The following is an 18,344-nucleotide window of genomic DNA, read 5'->3' as shown; positions in this document are numbered from 1 at the left end:
GTAACCTCCCTAAGAGCACACAGCCAACAGATCGCCCTGACAGCCCTCTCCATTCTCCCTACTTTATTATAGTTCTTCACCCATCCTTCCCACTGGGGGTCCGGGATGTGTAATTAATTTGTGCCTTCTCAGTGCTTAGCACATGTCAGACCATCGTGTTAGGGGAGGCTGCCACAGAACGTTCTGTGTCCCCCCAGTCTTTTCTCTTCCGGCATTGGCCCCCTTGAGGGCAGAGGACTGGGTCTCCTGATCCCTGCACCTGCTCCTTCCTGAATCGGCCGGGTGGGACCAGATGGTGCCTTGGAGAGGAAACGAGCTCCTTCTCACAGTGGCACACACATGCTCCGGGCTCTCCACACGCCGTCTCACAATCCAGCTGGATTCAAGACACAGGAAGCAAACAAGGCTTTCAGCAGCCTCGGGCGAGCAGGGGTGAAATTAGTAGATTGGTGTACAAAGAAGCGTTTAATAATGCTATCACGCTACCCGTCCTCACGGAGCCGTTGTGACATTCTGCATTAAAGAAGGGACGACTCTCCGTTGCTGCACCGAACGGAGGCCTGGCATCACGCGGGCTCCCAACCCCCAGAACACTTGTATTTTCTGGTGATGGATGGCCCGCATAGAGGGATCAGGGGAAACTGATGGCCTCATAAGAAATGTCCTCGTAGACCCCTTGAAGCCCTTTGTAATGCGGTTGCTCTTCTGCTTGACTGTCGGGAGCATCATTTTTGTTAACTATTAAGGAGCTGTTTGTTGAACTAATGTCGCCATGGCAACTGCGTGGGGGGAGGGGTACTGTCATAGTCTGGTGCTGCCCAAATTATAGCATATTAATCAAGTATGTGATGCAATTTAATGAGTTTCCCTGTGTGCTTCCCCATCACAATGAACTAGAGGACCCGGGACCTGGGGTTTGCCCCCGTTGTCACTGTTAAAGAGATGTTCCCTCACCAGTCCCTGGTGCTGTACTGTTTGCTGCATAGATGGATGGATGGATGGATGGACAGAAGGATGGATGGATGGACAGATGGATGGAAGCCGGAACCAAAATTTTCCACATACTCATTCGAGCTGTTTCTGCCTACTCTCACAGTGAGAAGGACTTTTGCCAGAGAGCGTTAGGGAAAGTCAGAGAGGTCGGGAAAGTAACGGGGGCAGGCGTGGTCAACAGTTTCCTTGCCTGATAGGAGGCCCGACGGCAACAACAAAGAGGCAGCGCACAGGCTCAGACCGCCTGGGTTCAAATCCCAGCTCCGTCTCCTCCCCCTGTGCCGCTCGTGAGGGAGTGGCCGCTCTCCCAAGCTGCTTGTTTCCCCACATGTCAGAGGGGTCATGACCATGCGTGCTCAGAGGGCCGGTGATGGGGATTATAGTCCAGATTCCACGGCGCTTGGCCAGAGTACGTGCCCGATCACATACTGACCATCACCCCTGCCCTGCCACTACTGGGAGGAAAAGCCCCAAGAGAGGCCCCATGGTGCTTTCATGGTCTAAAGGTCTAACTGGGCCCTGACCATCCAGGGCAGGATCCAAACCCAGGTCTGGTCAACTCTGCTGCCACGCCATGTTCTTTCCGAGGTCGGCAAACATTTTCTGGAAAGGGCCAGATAGTCAATATTTTAGGCTTGGTGGGTCACATGCAGTCTCTGTTGCGCATATATATATATATATATATATATATATATATATATTTAAAATCCTTTAAAAATATAAAACCATTCTTAGCACACAGGCTGCTCAGAGATAGGCATAGCTGGCTGATCCTTGCCATGCTGTCTTAGGAGGAAACAGGAAAAAGAGGAAAGCAAAGTGAAAGGCGACGCATACATGGCTTCTTCTCCCACTAAGAGCGGGTTGAAGCTACACACAAAAAAAGAAAAACTTGGGCCTAGGAATTTGTTTGACTTTAAAAAACAAAATAAAACCAGCCCCGGTGATTCCTTGCAGTCCTGCACTGCTCATTCTAGAGTTTACGAAGGGAGGCACAGAAAAGTAGGGTGACTTGGCCAAGGTCACGCTGCTAGTAAAGGACAGAGCCGGCACAGAAACCCAGAGGTCTGGCACCAGACCGCTTTCCCACCACCCCAGCCATCCACCTCCACGACGTTGGAAACAATCTCTGTGCTCTATCATTTTGAGACTCCAGACATCCTCCACCAGCTGACCCGGGAAGGAGCCAGCCTCTGGGGTCTGGTCGGTCTGTGATCCTGTCCCGGCTCTACTGTTACTGAGTCTGTGACCTTGGAAATGATGAACCTTTTGGTCTTCAGTGTCCTTCTGGTAAAGTGGGGGATATTGGCTGTACCCTCCCTCTGGGTGGTTATGAGTTTAGCAAATGGCCTTGGACGTGCCCAGTGCTAGGCAAATGTCACAATAGTTATGACAATGACGGTGGCAGGAGAGAAAAGCAGCCCCCAGAGAGGCTCAAGCCCTAATCCCCAGAATCTGTGAATGTGTTACTTTAAATGGCAAAGAGGAATTAAGGTTGCCAATCAGCTGACTTTAAAATAAAGAGAGTACATGGATTATCTGGGTAGGCACAATGCATCACAAGAGTTGTTAGAGGCTGAAAAGATGGGCAGAAGAATCAGTTTCAGAGTGATGCAGCAGGAGGGAAACTCGACTGGCCATCGCTGGCTTTGAAGATGGAAGAGGCCATGAACTAAGGAATTAGGGAAGCTTCGAGAAGCTGGAAAAGGCAAGCCATGGAATTCACCCCCAGAGCCTCCAGAAAGGCATGTATCTTGCTGACACCCTGATTTTAGCTCAGTGAGACCTCTTTCGGACTTCTGACCTCCAGGACTGTAAGCTTGTGTGGTTTCAGGCACAAAGTATTTGTTATCACAGCAAAGAAAAAGAGGGAACTGACACACCATTTGTGACAGAAAGGAGAAGCCTCCTGTGTGTGCTCACCAGCGCTGCTCAACCAGCCACCCTGGGCTTCCGCTGGGTGGGATGTGCGACCCGAACCCCTCAATTCCAGGACACTTGCTGGGATGGCCGTCAAAGCCAAGCCCTCTTCCCATGGGGGTTGCCTAGAGAAGCTGCTGGATCTTTGGGGGGAAACTGGGCTGGGCGAATCCCGCACAGAAGACATCGGAGTCTCGGGATGGGGAGAAGCGAAGCCTGCTGACATGGTTTAGGTCCTGCTGGGCTCAAAGCCAGGCCAGCTCAGACTTTTCAATTACATGAACTGCTTTTTTGTTTTGGACTTCCGTCAGCTTGAATTAGATCTTCAGCTTGTAACTAAAAGTCTGACTAATATCATCAAATACCCACTTAAGTACTGTTACCTACTAGTTTCAACTGTTATCATTTCCTCGGCCAGTGATGTCTGGGCTCTGAAAGACCACAGAACCGGGTTGAGGGCAGGGCTGTAGGGCGGGGCGTCAGACAGACACAGGGGAAGGCGGGACACCATCTCTCCTGGAGCAGGAGCAAGAGGAGCTGGAGGAAGGAGCAAAGCCCCTCACACATCCGAATGGGAGTGTGATGTGAACTCACACCCAAACCTGTGGAGAAGCACCCCCCCCCATGGGGTCTTCACGTCCAGTCCAGCAGGCCCGAGCACATTTCAGATTGGTGGCACCTGGGACAGTGGTAGCTTGGTTTCCCAAATGAGTACTTTTTTTTTTTTTTTTTCTGGTCTTGCCTCTTAAATACCAATAGCATCCTGGGTTCTGTTTTCTGCTCTGAGCCATCCCCGAGAGAGAATGAAATCACCCCGTGGCCTTGCCTTGCCCCTCTGTCAGCTGTCTGTCCATCTTTGCGCCTCCTCAGTCGGCTGGAGGGATGTGGCACGTGCCCTTTGGTGATGGTGACAGTTGCCCATGCTGATTTTTCACGGGACAGCAAGGGTGGGGTGGGGGGTATGCCACCGTTGGAGAGGGTGACACAGTTTGAGAAGAACCCAGATGATGGTTCTCTCTTCCTCCCCCAGGACTACCCCCATCAGGGTGACAACCACAGACTTAGATATGGATGACTCCTGAATTAGTCCACCCTGTCCTGAAATGGCCTATGCCCGTGTTGGACATTTCCAGCACGATGGTGACACAAATGCTGACACCGAAACTAACAGCAAGACCGCTGCTAATGGGACGCAAGCATCTTCTTACTGAGCACTCACTCTGTGCCAGCCATAGCTCCTGATGCTCCTGCACTGACCTGTACAGCCTCTCAGGCAGCTAAGAACTGCATAATCCCCATTACACAGATGAAGACACTGAGGCTCTGGACAAGGAAATGACCCCTCCGGGGTCACACCACTAGTAAGTGGCCAAGTCAGGATTTGGATTCCTGCCGTTGGGACTCCCTGAGACCAGCCGCTTCACCATCGCTCTCCACTCCCTCCCAGTCTCTGGGCATCCCACAAGTGCGTCAAATACTTGTGAACCACCTGGCACGTTCTCCCTCTCTGTTCGCTCCCCAGCTCAGCAGGATCACTCCCAGGTTTCTAAGCCAGGCTCTGAGGGCTCCCTCTTGACACCCCTATCGTCACTTTCTGTGTTCCAGGCCAATCAATGCTTTCTCTGAATGGGACCCTGGGGGCAACTCTCATTGCTCTACCCCTGCTGTGACTGCCCCCCCCCCATGCCTTCTCTCTAGGGCCAGCTCTCGCTGCTGCCTTCCAACCGCATCTGTCTGTCTGTGTGTCCATCCTGCCTTTGCTCTGTCCTACCTGCAGCCCCCGCTCTGCGCTGTGACCACATTCCATTTCTAAACCGGAGACCGTATCACATCACCTGCCTGGTTTCAAACTTCTGAAAGCTGCTTGCTGCTTCCTCCAGGTAGTCCAATCCTGAGCATGTTGTCTGAGATCTCCGGGCTTTGACTCATCTGACCTGGCCCATCTCAACTGCCATGGGCTCCCCCATCAGGCTCTACCTCCTCCAGCCAACACGGGACTAACAGGACCCTCCAAATGTCCCAGACTTCCTCTCCCTCTGCGCCTCTGGGCACACTTCCCTGACTTCCCAATCCGCAGAAATCCTTCCCCTCCCTCCGGCTCTAGCCCAGAGCCTCCTGGAGAACACCCCCCCCCCCCCCGCCAGGCAGAATGAAGGACTTTGTTTCTGTGGTTGGGAAGCTCACAGTCTTCGTGTCAATCTGGGGATCACAGGACACACTGATTTACTGACCGATTTTGATTTACTGACTCTGCGCCTGTCCCCGCTGCAAGCACATTCCACAAACTCAGTCGTCACAACCACCCCGTAGTTGGGGCCATAAGGTCCATGGGAATCCGGGCGGGGGGGGCGACAAGAGCCTCAGAGGAAGCTGCTGGACGTGCTGAGGGGACACCTCTGCCTGCCCGGGGCCTCCAGGTGCCAGCTCCTCAGGGGAGCCTATGCTGGCCATGCCCTCTGACCTCAAGACCCCGCTCCCCTCCCCACTGAGCCCCCACAGCACTCTAGGCCCCATCCTCAGGAGCCATGAGATGAGGCTGGACAAGGACAAGGAGAGGGAACCGTGGCAGAGTTAGGACACAGGGAGTGGAGGCTCAGGAGGAAGAAGGAGAGGGAGAGGGAGGGACCCATTCGTCTTTCGCTGGCCAGGCCTTCTCCTGGGGCTGGGCAAAGGAGGCTCCTCGGGCAGGGAAGCATGGCATGGGCTGCAGAACCATTCCGCTCCAGGCCTCAGGAGAGAGGACAACAGAGAAGCATGAGGTTGTCCAGGCCAGGGCCAGAGAGGATGGGGCAGAGGCTCCAGGAGGCCGGGAGAAAGGGTGTGCGTGCACTGCTCTGTTGCCCCCTTAGAACCTCTCCTCTCAGCCAATAAGCCAGGAGTCCTACAAATTCTCCTGAGCCTCCCAGGCCTGCCCCCTTTCCCCCCCAGTTGCTGGCTTCTGTGACCAGGGGTCTCGTTCCTCCAGCCGTGTGGGTTCCTCTCCCTGCCTCAAAGATTTAATTGGCCTTCATTTTTCTTAAGTGAGAACTTCATCTTTCTCCTGAAGATTGTCAGGGACTAAGGCCGAAACGGGAGTTCCATTTCAAATTTCTTACCCGTTTTTAACAAGTAGATGCCCTCCTTTGGCATGCCTCCACTCCAATCACTTCGTATCTATCTGACACTTGGCCACCTTCGCTGTCCCGACTCTCCCTATACTGGGTGTGGCGTTTGGATTTTGACATTGCTGAGTCCAAGGGAAGATGTGGACATGGTCTGCTCACCGCGTGGCTCGGCATCCTCTGGACAGACATGCAACGAAAGCCTTCACACACATGCCCTTCAGGACCCCGGGGAACATCTGCTACTCCATCCAGAGGACCAAGGGTAACTCAAGTTTAAGGTTTAAGGGGACCTCTCCCATTGAAAAATCATTGAGAATAAGAAGGAAGAGCCTCTGAGAAAAGCTAACAGGAGTCATTCGAAAAGTATGGTGCTATTTTAAAAAAATCTATCTGTAACAGCATTTTCTCGAACATATTGTAAGAAGAGAGCTATGCTTTCAGGGGGACTATAGATAGGAGGTGGTACGGGGGAGAAGGAAGAGCAGTGTTTTGACCATCTTTTTGGGAGTGAGATCGCCTGCGAGGTCTCTTCCGCCTTTTGTCTCACTTCCTCTCCCGGACAGCCCTGTGGGGTATATTATTTCCCCATTTTACAGATCGAGAAACTCAGGGAAAATCTAGTTCTGGACTGTTTTGTCTCATCTTGTGCATATAATTCTGCAAAAACAGCTTATTCCCAGCGAGTGCAGCCAAGTCTAATTCAAATTCTCTGGCAATTTGAAATAGAAGCCAAGCTGCCCATTGAATGATTTTCTACCTCAAAAACATCCCGCTTTCATTAGCGTTTCGGTCGTACCCATCGTCGGCGCCCAGAGTACGCGTCCTAGAATGGGTCAGGCACGCTCAGTCGTGTGGTCAGACTTGCTGAGCATGGATCACTGTGGTCCCCTGCACTGGGGCCAGTTACTTAGTTGCTAGCTCATTTGATTCCATTCACTGAAAGGGAAAAGTGCCCCTGTATCCAGGAGCCGCCCGACGATGAAGACTTCTCACTTACTTGGGTTGGCTCTAACGTGGTCCAGGTTAATGAAGCTGAGCCTAGGCTTTGCCTCTCTGATGCAAAACAAGGCTGCTGATAGGAAAGTCCAAAGTATGGGGGTAGCGAGTGACTGGTTTTAGAAACTGCTTTATGCAGGGATCCAAGAACTGGCCGGGATGCCACAAGTCCTCTCTCCCATCACGGCTGCCTCAGCAGACATCACTAATCCATTGTAGCACACCATTTCCTGATATTCCCCAGACTCCTTCACAACACCCTGCCCCTGCAGACATGAGCAATTGATCAGAGTCCAAAAGATGAAATCTATTTACCATCCCTGCCCTAGCCCAGTATCTCATCTAAACAGAGGCAGCACAGAAGCTGAGAGAAGCTGCAGCCATGACAGAGCCAGGGACTGGGGCTTCTTTCCTCTGAATGCTTCCCCTTTGAAGCTGCCCAGGAAGGTCCTTCATCCCTGGTCCCTTCCCACTAAAGGTACCAGTGAAGTGGGGGTCACTTGCCAAAATGTCAGACATTTTTTAAGAGCCCGCAGGCAAGGCGGGATGGTGGGGGGGCGGTGGCGGCAGTGCCTGGGCCCTAGATGGCTTTGGCTCACACTACAGTCCTACAATCCAGCTAGGGTCACAGCATGATGGGCAGGGACAAAAGGCAGGCCCATGGATGAGCTCATTCTATAGTCCAGGTCTACTGCTAATGCCTGATAAATGTCTCAGGCAAATGCAATTTATTTTTTTTAAAAGAAAACGTAACAGCAAAGAGTTTACTGAAATCTATTTACCATCCCTGCCCTAGCCCAGTATCTCATCTAAACAGAGGCAGCACAGAAGCTGAGAGAAGCTGCAGCCATGACAGAGCCAGGGACTGGCAATGCCGTCTAGATCCTTCTAGGTCTGCCTGCAGGGCAAATACGGGCACTTGTGGAGTGTGAGGCTTGGACTTGTGGAGTGTGAGGCTTGGACTTGTGGAGTGTGAGGCTTGGACTTTCACAGATGCTAGCTATACCCAGTTCAGGCAAGTGCAATTTTTATCTGATCCCTGCTACCGGTCCCAGTGTGGTGCGTGGCGCCTTTTATAAACTGAAGCATTGTTCTGAGAATCCATCTCCCAGCTGAAGAGGCAGCCAGACCTCACTCAGGAGGGGATGAGGGGGGGGCACTGGCCTTGAGGCTCAAGTTCATGCCACCCAAACTCAGCTCTTAAATGATTTTCCATCTGTATCAACAGAATCTTTCTTCAGTACGGTGCTTTTCAAGTTGTTAAGATCATTTGCAAGAGGAGGAGGCTTGCCCTAGTTTTCAGTTCACTTCGGGACAGGGAGGTCCTGAGAAGTCAGACCACTTTCCAGGAGGGCCCCCAACAAGTAATAAATGGCTGAGCAGCCCCTGCCTTCAGCTGGGTGCCGGGATTACAACGGCGCATCAGAGAGAGCGCTGGGACAAACGGAGACGTATTCTCATAGCATCTCCATTTTACAGAGTGGGCTCAGGGGTGCAATAGCTTCCCTGCCCCCCCAAACCCCAGTTAAGCTTGGGCTCCTGACTCCCAGCCCAGAGCTCTGTCTTCTGCCTCACGCTGTCCCAACACTGAACCTTCATCCAGGGTCATGTCCCTCATGTAGAAGACTAGGGCTCCTGTTTATTGGGCACTTACTATGTACTGGCGCAGGGCCAAGCCGCTGGATAGGAGTTGATTCATGGACTCCTCCCAGCCACCCTCTGTGGTAGGTATCACAATCCTGCTATCAGCCGAGAAGACTGAAGTATATAAGATCATGGCCCCCGACCCCGCAGCTAGTGGAAGAGGCAGGATTTGAACCTGGGGCGATGGACTACAGGAGCCCTGCTCCTCTTAACTAGCCATCACCTCCCATGGCACCTCCCCATCACTTTCCTTTCTGGTCATTTGACGATCACTTACTGAGCACCTACTATGTGCCAAGTCCTGTGAATCAAAGACACAGCCCCTACCTTCAAAGCCCCACTCCTGCTTAAAGTTTTGCCAAGAAAGCATCAAGGCACGGCTCACAAGTGTTGCTCAGGCCTCCCTTCCCCTCCCATTCGTTGTTTCCCACCCACTCCCCGCCAGCCCCCCACAGCGCTCAGGACTCAGCTGAATAGAGTCTACGCACAATGACTGTCAAACGTCAAACTCAATTCTCATCCGTGTTGTCAGTTTCTTAAAGAAAACCTGTCTCCAGCCTCCCACGGCACCCTGTCCTCAGGGGTCCTTGATAAAAATTTACAGCTGCTGCTGACCCAGGCCCAGGGCAAGAAGACCCAGTCACAAAGCACAAAGGAAGCCCAGGGGCCCATTCCTCAGACCATCCCGTTCCCAGTGCGTGTCCCTCCAGCCCAAATTCTGCACCTGGGTCTGGGGAGTGATTCTTCTCACGCTAGCTTGAGTCTGTGGTACTGGTCTTGCCAAAGAGCCCCAGCGCCCTTAGGAAGCCACCCCCACTGTCCTCCCGCAGCCTAGGATACTAGGGGAATCCTGCCACAGCGGCCCCCATGGCTTTTTCTTCTGGTCTGTGTGGCCTGGATCAAAGCTCTCGATGGCAGGACTAGCTGGTTAATCTTTTGGTGGTCTTTTTGGCAGGGGACAGGGCTCCCCAGAGCCTCTAATCAAAATGGCCACCGTGCTTGGAGAGTTGCCCATCCTATCACGCCCGTGAGGCGCCGTCATATGTGTGGCTGTCTGACGGTAGCTCAGGTACAGCAGGGGCCGACGGACAATAGGTCTTAGGAAGACGTGACGGTCATCTCATCCAGCAACTTCCAGACAGTTTTACCGCAGAGCCCCACCAAACAGGCAGTGCTGAGAGAGTGCGCGCTCACAAGCCCCCCACCCCTCACCTACTACCCCTGGGGGTTCCAGGGCATCCCGGCCACAGAGTCAGTCTGTGCCCCAGACTGCTCCTTTCTTCAACATTGATGCTTCTGCAACCCACACTTGCATTCTCCCAGTGACAGGGAACTCACTACTTCTAGTTGATGCCTATTTCACCTCAGTGTACCTTTTTTGTTAGGAATTCGTCCTTAGGCTGGGCCAAAGCTGCCCATTGTTCAGTGACAGCCCTACAAATGCGCAAAGGTGGCTTTCTCACCTCTCACTGGTCAGGTCTCTTCAGGGCCGGGGGTGACAAACCTGTGAATCAGGTTATTCCCTCTCTGTTCGAAGATTATCTCCCTAGTCCTGGTTAGAGGTTCCCTGGACACAGTTCCAAGCCTGGGCCCTCTGGATGGCCCATCTGAGCTGCTGCGTGGGAGCAGAGAACGGAAACCCAGGCACCTACAGCCTCGGTTTGCTTCTAGGGAGGGACTGGCAGGGCCCCAGTGAATTCCAAGGGACTCACACCTGGGTTCTCTGCACTGCGCCATTTCTAGGTCCACCTAGAGGGAAGCAAGAGTCCGAGCTGCGAAAGCCAGCTGCCCCCACCCCAGACAGGCTCCAGGTCTGGCTGCCCCACGCCCCGTCCTCATTCCCTTTCCCTTCTTGAAATCCAACGGAGGCCCAGCCTCTGGCCAACACGTGGTGACTCACCAGTCCCGGATCGCTTACATCCTGGGAATCTCGGTACGTGTTGACTCCAAGAGCAGTCGGTGTGTCAAGACCTACAAAGAAGAGAAACTCAATATTAAAAGCAGGGCAGAGCCACTGGGTATCCAACGGTCTTTCCAGGCAGCCCAGCGGCCCCGGGAGACTGGGACGGAGAGCCCGGACGGGAAAGGATAGGAAAGACAAGGAAATGGGAAGGACGAAGCTGCTCATTAAACCAACCTCAAAACCTCTGGGCTTTGCGGTGATGCTGAGAAGGGTGGGGGGAGGGGAAAGACCCTCACCCTGGGTGAGTCAGCAACTCGCTGAGATGCAGGCCTTTCAGGAGAGGGAAACCAAAAGCACGATCAGACGGGGCGGGGTGGGGAGTGTCTCCCGCACCTCACTCCGGCTCTCCTGGAGTCCCTGGGGTCTGTCCTAGCAGCGGCTGGCCGTGTGTGGTTCCATTTTGATGAAGGTGAGGGGAAAAGCCCGGTGCGCAGGCCTCAAGTCCAAAAGATACTGCAGTCCTTAAAACAAAAGCCCCAAATGCGTATTTATATCCTGGGAGACTCCTGCCAAGCGAACCCTGTGTGTGTGCTTTGAAAATTCCTCAGGAGAGCTGTAGCCGGAGGAATAAGGCGTGTGCCCGGCTCGGAGGCTGCGTTCCCAGCATGGCAAGTTGAGGCCTGAGCTCTAGAGGTTTCTGCAGCCGGCAGAGGCCCACCTGCAGCGCACGTGTGCGCGTGGGGCAGCGTGCTGATGAGCGTGGAGGCCGCGCTCCTCACTCCCCACACCCAGCCTGCCTCCCAAGCAAAACCTGTTTTTTCTTGTTTCCCTAAGAATTCTGCGGTGAGCAGAGGGTTCTTGGCTCATCTATGCCTGTTTGCAAGGAAGAACCTTTTGACCGGCGGTGGGGGACTGGGGAGGAGAATCTTCTCGGCAATACGTCCTGTGGTCGAGTAACCATGCACCGGGCACTGTATTCACCTGCTCTGCTGTTCTTCTAAGGGATGCTTGCCCAGGAGCTTGCTGGAAGAACAGTGTCTCAGGCCTCACCCAACCCTACAGAGTCGGAACCTGCCTCTGCCACAAGCTTCTCAGGTGATTCCTGGGCACACTAAGGTCTGCAGAGTTCTCCTTGGCAATCTTGGGAGGGATAGTAATATTCATCCCTAACCACAGAAGGCAGGCAGGCAGGCAGGGAGGCAGGCATAGCCCATTCTCCAGGTGAGGGGAAACAGGTTCAAGAAGCTACGATGTGGCTATGGTGGTCTTACGGCCAGTAAGTGGCAGAGCTGATCCAAGCCCATGTTTGTGCGATTCCCAAGCAAGCCAGTGTTCCTCGCCGTGGTGTGATCTTGGATGGAGCCCAGAATGAGGAGGTCGAAGGGGTGGGCTTGGTGGGAGGGCCAAGGGAAGGGCAGTGGGCCAGGGGTGGGTGGACGACCTCAGGCTCCCCAGCAGGAGGGTCCCCCGGATCCCAGAGAGCGCTCAGGGAGGGGGCATCACACACAGCGGGCTGGTTCCCCTCCTCCCCACTTGCGTGTGGGCCCGCAAAAATGTTCCAGCTAAAGGTTCTGGGCCTCCTTCCTGCAGGAGAATTCAAGCTTCTACATTAATACCAGTGGTTAATTAATGCGGATTCCAGGGCCAGCTCTCTGGCCCCCTGTACTTAGAACTACCCATCCAGCGGGAGAGGTCCCCAGGGGACCATTGAACCTTAGTATCCCAGGCACTGACGTGCAGAGAGGCCAATACTCTGCAAAGCCCTTTAGAGTTTAGAAAGAGCTTTTCATCCATCAGCTAATCGCTCCTTTAAAGAACTCGGGGAGTGTCACCAGTGCTATTTTTCAGGTGAGGAAAATGAGGCATGGAGAGGTTAAGTGATTTTTCCGAGGTCACACAGCTTTGGGGTAGCTTGGGTTTGAGGTCCTCTGATAGCTCAGCTGCTCTTGGTGGGGACAGCGATGACGTCACAGGTTTATGAGGCTCTCTGCTCACTTAATGCATTTACAGAAGAGACTCATGGATCAAGAGGAAAATGGTCCACAGCCCACACAGGGGATATGACGGTTCCCTTTCTCCATGGAAACTGGCCAGCTGGGGTGCCTGGTTGATCAGTTACTCACATATTACATGACAGATCGATCGTTCCTTCCACTGCCTTGGCTTCCCTAAGGCAGATGAGCTCACATAGGTAGATGGGGGAATGATGTTGGTCAAATCTGGAGGTTGCAGAGGGTCATGGGCGAAATGTTGCCAGCCCATTCATGTTTGCTCCACGTGATGGCAGCTGGATGCAGAGCACCTGGGCACAGCTGGGTGCAGCGGATGCCCACCTGTGCCGCTCTCCTCTCAGCTCAGCGTGGCCATGGGCTCTGTCTTAGCAACTCCTGTTGCTCAGCTCTCGCAGGTCATTGTGCAAGGGCCATGGGCTAGCCCACCCATCTCGGCTACCCTGCGGCAAAGACTGCAGCTGCCCTTTCACCGGAACTTCTGGGAAAGGCATCCGTCCCCTTCTGCCTTCCCAGCCTTGACCAGTGCCCAGCCCCTTCCATCAAGTCCCCCTCTTCCTTTGTAAAATACAGCCAGCCCTGCAGCGACTCAGGCCCTAGATTACTGATTTTTTTAAATTCAAAATTCAGCATGCCCGTTGAACCGCGCTTGTATCATCACGAGGATTGTGCTTCAGTACAGACTTGTGTGGGTTGTGAGTGCTCTGCTGTCCCCCCACGGCCCCCCAGAGCGCTGTGATCTTTGAATGTTTTAGAAAGCAGTTTTATCGGAATGTGTGTATTATTTTATAGCAGAAATGCCTTCATAAGGTCGGTTGCATTATAGGTACTAATATCTACTTATTAAATATTGAGTGTATTCATCCTAAATCCTGAATATATTAGACATTTGATTAACAGTCATTTCTGGAGTACTCGTATATACCTGATTGTGTGCTAAGCACCGGGGAGACATAAATAAGTAAGATCCAGCCCTCACCTTTCAGGAATTCCCAGTATCAAAAAAAGAAGGAGATAAATTCTAGTCGGACCATGTGCGCAGAGGTGGTACGGGGGCTGAGGGTGGGGGTATAGCTCATGGATGCCTCTTTGTCTCAGGATAGAGACCACACTCCTTACCCCAGGGCTTCCCAAGCCCTGCGGGGTCCAGCCCTTGCTCGTCTCGCCCTGCCTCACCTTGCCCCTCTGTGTTCTGGGCTCCCTGCCTGGCCCCTACTCCGCCATGCCTGGGGCAGCCCCATGGGTCTCCTTAATCTATTTCCTTCAATGCTCTGCCCCCCCCTTCCCCTAACTAGCCCTAACCTACCCTGTAGGATTGAGGGAGGAAACCCCCTAACACGCTTATAAACCCGTCAGCAGGTACATTAGCTACTACTATTACTAATGATATTTATTCTTATCCTTCAGCCGGTGGGCTGCTGCTTCTTGAGCAGAGAGAGGAAGAGCGACTTGCTTGGGGTTGCACAGGGACTTATTCTCAGAGCTGGGGGGAGTCTCAGTGAGTCAGTCCTGTTTTCTCTGTTTATCCCTGGACCCAGCGCTGTGCCATCACCCACAAGACGCCGGATCCTAACCAGCACGGGGGAGGGTACTGGCCTCGGAGACGGGACGTCTGAGTCTGAGTCTCACACCTTGTTCAGTGCCTGCGCGCCTTATTACTCCTCTCCTCCGGACCTCGGCTGCCTTCCCAGCCAAGTGGGGCTCTCACAGAACCTCCTCCTCGGGCCGCGTGGGGGATCCAGTGCCCTGGTGCACGTGGAAAATGGCAGCTTTCGTGGGGAGCACTGTAAATGGATTAAAGGACGTTTCGATGTCCTTCAAGCTTGAAACGTGCACACGTTTCCAGGCTCCCTGCTCCAGACTCCCTTCACCAGAACGTGCCTGTCATATGGAGCAAAATCCCAATAAGGAAAAATCTGCCCGTAGGATTTCCCCTACAGCACCCCCCCCCCTTCCCGTTGTGGCCTACTTTAAGCCTATTGGTTGCTAGACACCTGAGGGGGAAAGGAAAAGCTAGTTGAACAGTTTGTAGGAGAAAAACACCCCCACCACCACCACCACCGTCACTCCCACTAACACAATTTATTCCATTCCATTTCTTCATTCAGCAAACATTTAGCAGATGAGTAAGAAACTCCAGGTCTGGTAAACAGGCCATTATGTCCTGTGGTGATGGCCTCATATTGAGGAAAGGGCAAGGGACCGTGGAATATAGGGGAGGGGGGGAGAGGCTCTGGCTGGGGCTAGTCCAGACTGGACACGAGATTAAGGTCAAGCACAAAAAAGGTGGGAAGCTACAGACACTTCTGTGTAGCTGTCATTCTGCAAGTGGGAGGTGTGGTCTTAAGTTGCCTGTCTTTGCTCCAGACAGTGCTTTACCCTGATCACCAAAGACAGCCTTTAATTCCAAAGAGCATCACTAGCGAGTGACTAGCACGATGTCCGCCACTTCCTGAGTGCTCGTTTTGTGCCAGGCATTGAGCCGAGTCCCCCACACGCCTTTTCTCTCTCCCACGGCAAATCTGAGAAGCATGCATCCACACCTCCATTATACAGATGGAAATCGGAATCTTTCAGTGATCAAATACACTGCCCCAAGTCACAGGAGTCAACTTCCAGCACTGGGGTTCGAACTCTGGACTCACCAGATATAGTCTTTCCAGTGCCCCCCTCCCACCCCTTAACAGGCTCTTAAACTTTGGCTCCATGGCTGGAATTGCTGGCAAACTGGGCCATCTCTCCTCCAAGCCCAACCTACGCTTCTACTAAGATCCCCTCAAGAGCACAGAGGACACAACCTCCCCAAGGGGTGCGGGCACGGCTTGACGCCTCGAACAAGCTGAATTCTACTCTAGAATTGATCTGTTACTCATTTCCAAATATTTCCTCTTCAAACCTGTTGAGTGCAATCAATAGACACTCAGGGAAGAGGTGCCCGGCCCTGGGCTGGGCTGGGTCTGTTTTGCTCACTGCTGTCTGGGGAGATAAGGTGAGCCTTTGCAGCCGGGTTGGAGCTGGAGACTTCGACGATATTACTGTGCCAATCGTGGCACATGGCCATGGTGGCAAGCTCACCAGGAGGGGCCCCCGGGAATATGGCAGAGGGGGTCGGATCTGAAAGGCAAAGAAAAAGCTGGGGGGGGGGTCCCTGCTGGATACAGACACCGGAAGCCAGCTGGAGTCCCCGTAGCCAAGCAGGCCAAAGAAAGAGCAAGCACCAGATCTTTCAGGGACTTGCAGGCATTTTAAGACATCGGGTCATTCTACCCGTGAGTGATGGGAATGTGCCAAAGAGCTGGGAGCTCCGTGTCTGCAGGACCTGACACATGGCAGCCCTCAAAAGTCATTGTCGAGTGGTCAGTGGAATCCTGCTGACGCCCCCCCCCACCCCATCCTCCAGCAGTCTGAGAGCCATCCCTGGGACCCTGCCATCTTTACAAAGGCCAACCACAGGGCAATCTGATTTGTGTAGGGCACAATTGTCCCCGGGGCACCTGGCCTGAGCCTCCTTCTGTCAGACCTCAGGGGAACCCTGGCTCCGGTGGCTGCTGGCAGATGTTGGGGATGACTACACCTTTGATTACAGCTCATGTTTCAGAGGGAAAAACACAGCTCCCTGGAGATTGGGAGTCTATGAAAATGAGCCCTTGCAAAAGAGAGGAAAGTGAGCTGGAAACACAAGCCCTCTGGGCGGGTGGTGGTTTCTTTATTTAAAATAAACAACAACAGCAAAGAGGATCAGCCTGAATGAGAAGCAGGTTCTGGATAATCCCTGACCGGCGGGACTTAACAGCGAGTGGTAGAAGGTGGTTGAAGAGACTGGTCTGTAGGAAGGCTGTACAGGGTTACGATCGGCAGACATGGTCTCCCAGAACGGGGAGGGGATGTCTGCCTCCCCATCGTCCTGTCCCCGTGGGAAACACAGCTCCTGCGGACATTAAATTTAACCCTCATAGGGAAACTGGTAGACTCGGTTTAGATAATGCTTTCTACCATTTACGAGTTTTGTGTCCACAGACAAAATACTTTACGTCCTCTGAGCCTTAGTTTTGTCATCCAAAAAATGGACATGATGGGGATTAGATGATATGAATGTAGGAGCTTGAACACATGTGTCTGAATACAATTCTTCCATTTTCTCCCACACTGCCTCCTGACCTTCAAGACAGCTTTCTTCCCCTCCTGCCTTGATTATTATTAAGCACATACATGCAGTTAATAAATGCTGGTTCGGCTCCCCTTTTTCCCCCCACCAAGTTTAGCACAAATCTGGGTATTCAGGAGGTGCTTAATAAAGCCATGCAAATTAGACCCTCGTCTGTGCAACACAGTGGCTGAGAATATACAAGGAAAAGGCAGCGAGCTGTGTTTTTTTTCTCCACTGCATCCTGTTTGGAGCCCTTTATTAAATTCTTAAGTATGACTTGCCTTCAGGGTCAAAATAAAATTTCCACAGATTTCCACTTTGCACTCATAAATGATTCTCGCTAAACTCTTTTTCGTTTTAAATTTTTTTATGTGTGTGAGAGAGCATAAATGTACTGACTCATAGCTGGAAAAACTCCCTAACACATTCCAAATTTGTCGAGTCACATGAATTGAATAAAAGCGCTTCACGTATGCTAGTCCCAGGCTGGCGAGCCGTCCCACCGGCTCTGGCCCCCCTCACCCCCGCTCCTACTCCAGGGGCCTGGGGGACCTTCTACAGTGGGCATCAAATATCCAAAGCAGGTTCAAAAGGATACAAGGATTGAAAAGGATTTAGCACCTAACTCAAGCCAGGCGCCAATTCTGCAAGGCAGTGTCACATAGATCCCAAAACATCAAATAAAAATTTGCATATAGGATCCCTGAAATTTAACAACTTCATTTATTGACTCAAGTCTGTGCTGGGCACTCTATCGAGCCCTTTCCATGCGGGACTAGTTTAATCTTCATGGTCACCCAGGTGGGTGGGGTGATTACAACGAGACTCCTTTTACAAGAGAGGAAACTGAGGTACAGAAGCGTGAGTAACTCGCTCCAGGTCTCGGAGCGTGCAGATGGCGGAGCTAAGATTCAACCTGATCTCGCTCTAGAGCAGATGCTCTGACACGCCCAGCCATTCATTCTGAAGGGAAAGAACCCTTCTGCAATGAAGAAAGAAAGCTCCATTTATTCCACAATTGTCTACCCAACACTTAGAATACAAACACTGCACCAGATGTCGAAGGGAGGCTGTTGGTAGGCAATTTGGTTACTGATTTCACTGAGTTTGGAATTGCACTGAGGAGCTAAGATGTATGCACAAATAATTACGACAAAAGTAAGTGAGAATGCCAACAGCGGGGTTGTAAAGTGGTGCGGGTGGCAAAGTCTTGGTAAGGTGGTAACTCTGGCTGGAGTGATCCGGGAGGGCTTCCTGGGGGAGGTGTTATTTGGCTGGATTGAAGGATGTGAAGATGTGTGGGATCCAGGCGGGAGGTGGCAGGACAAGGTCCCGCCCGCTTACTACCAGCGAGTGCACACAGGTGGCTGGATGGCCCTGGGAGTTCCTATCCTGGTTCTGATTTGTGACCTACCACCCCAGGGTGGGAACATCTTTCTTGGGGTGGCTGCAGGCCGTCTGGCAGGCTGGAAGCACAGGCAGAAAGAGCAGAGGGAAAGAGGCCACCAGGACGAGAAGATTGGGAAGAGAAGGCAGGACATTGGAGAAAGGGTGGAGGGGTGGAGGCCAGAGCAGGAGCTCCAGACCCACCTGCGACGGGCGCTGGCTCTGAGCGACCCCCTGGCTCT

The 18,344-nt window shown here is 52.8% G+C and overlaps 1 protein-coding gene across 3 annotated transcripts in view; it reads right to left on the bottom strand.

The window, feature by feature from the left end:
• Positions 1-18,344, bottom strand: part of ZHX2 (zinc fingers and homeoboxes 2) — a 155,304-nt gene that overhangs the window by 73,209 nt on the left and 63,751 nt on the right. For all 3 annotated transcript variants that reach the window (XM_045078088.1, XM_045078086.1, XM_045078087.1), the window contains exon 2: positions 10,558-10,628. The gene's annotated coding sequence lies outside the window, so the exon portion shown is untranslated. The remainder of the gene's footprint in view (positions 1-10,557; positions 10,629-18,344) is intronic.

The sequence above is a fragment of the Mustela putorius genome, unplaced genomic scaffold (genome assembly GCF_011764305.1).
Source record: "Mustela putorius furo isolate JIRA1106 unplaced genomic scaffold, ASM1176430v1.1 tig00000228_pilon_pilon_pilon, whole genome shotgun sequence".
In the NCBI taxonomy this organism is placed as follows: domain Eukaryota; kingdom Metazoa; phylum Chordata; class Mammalia; order Carnivora; family Mustelidae; genus Mustela; species Mustela putorius.
This window is presented reverse-complemented; position numbering and strand designations above follow the sequence as displayed.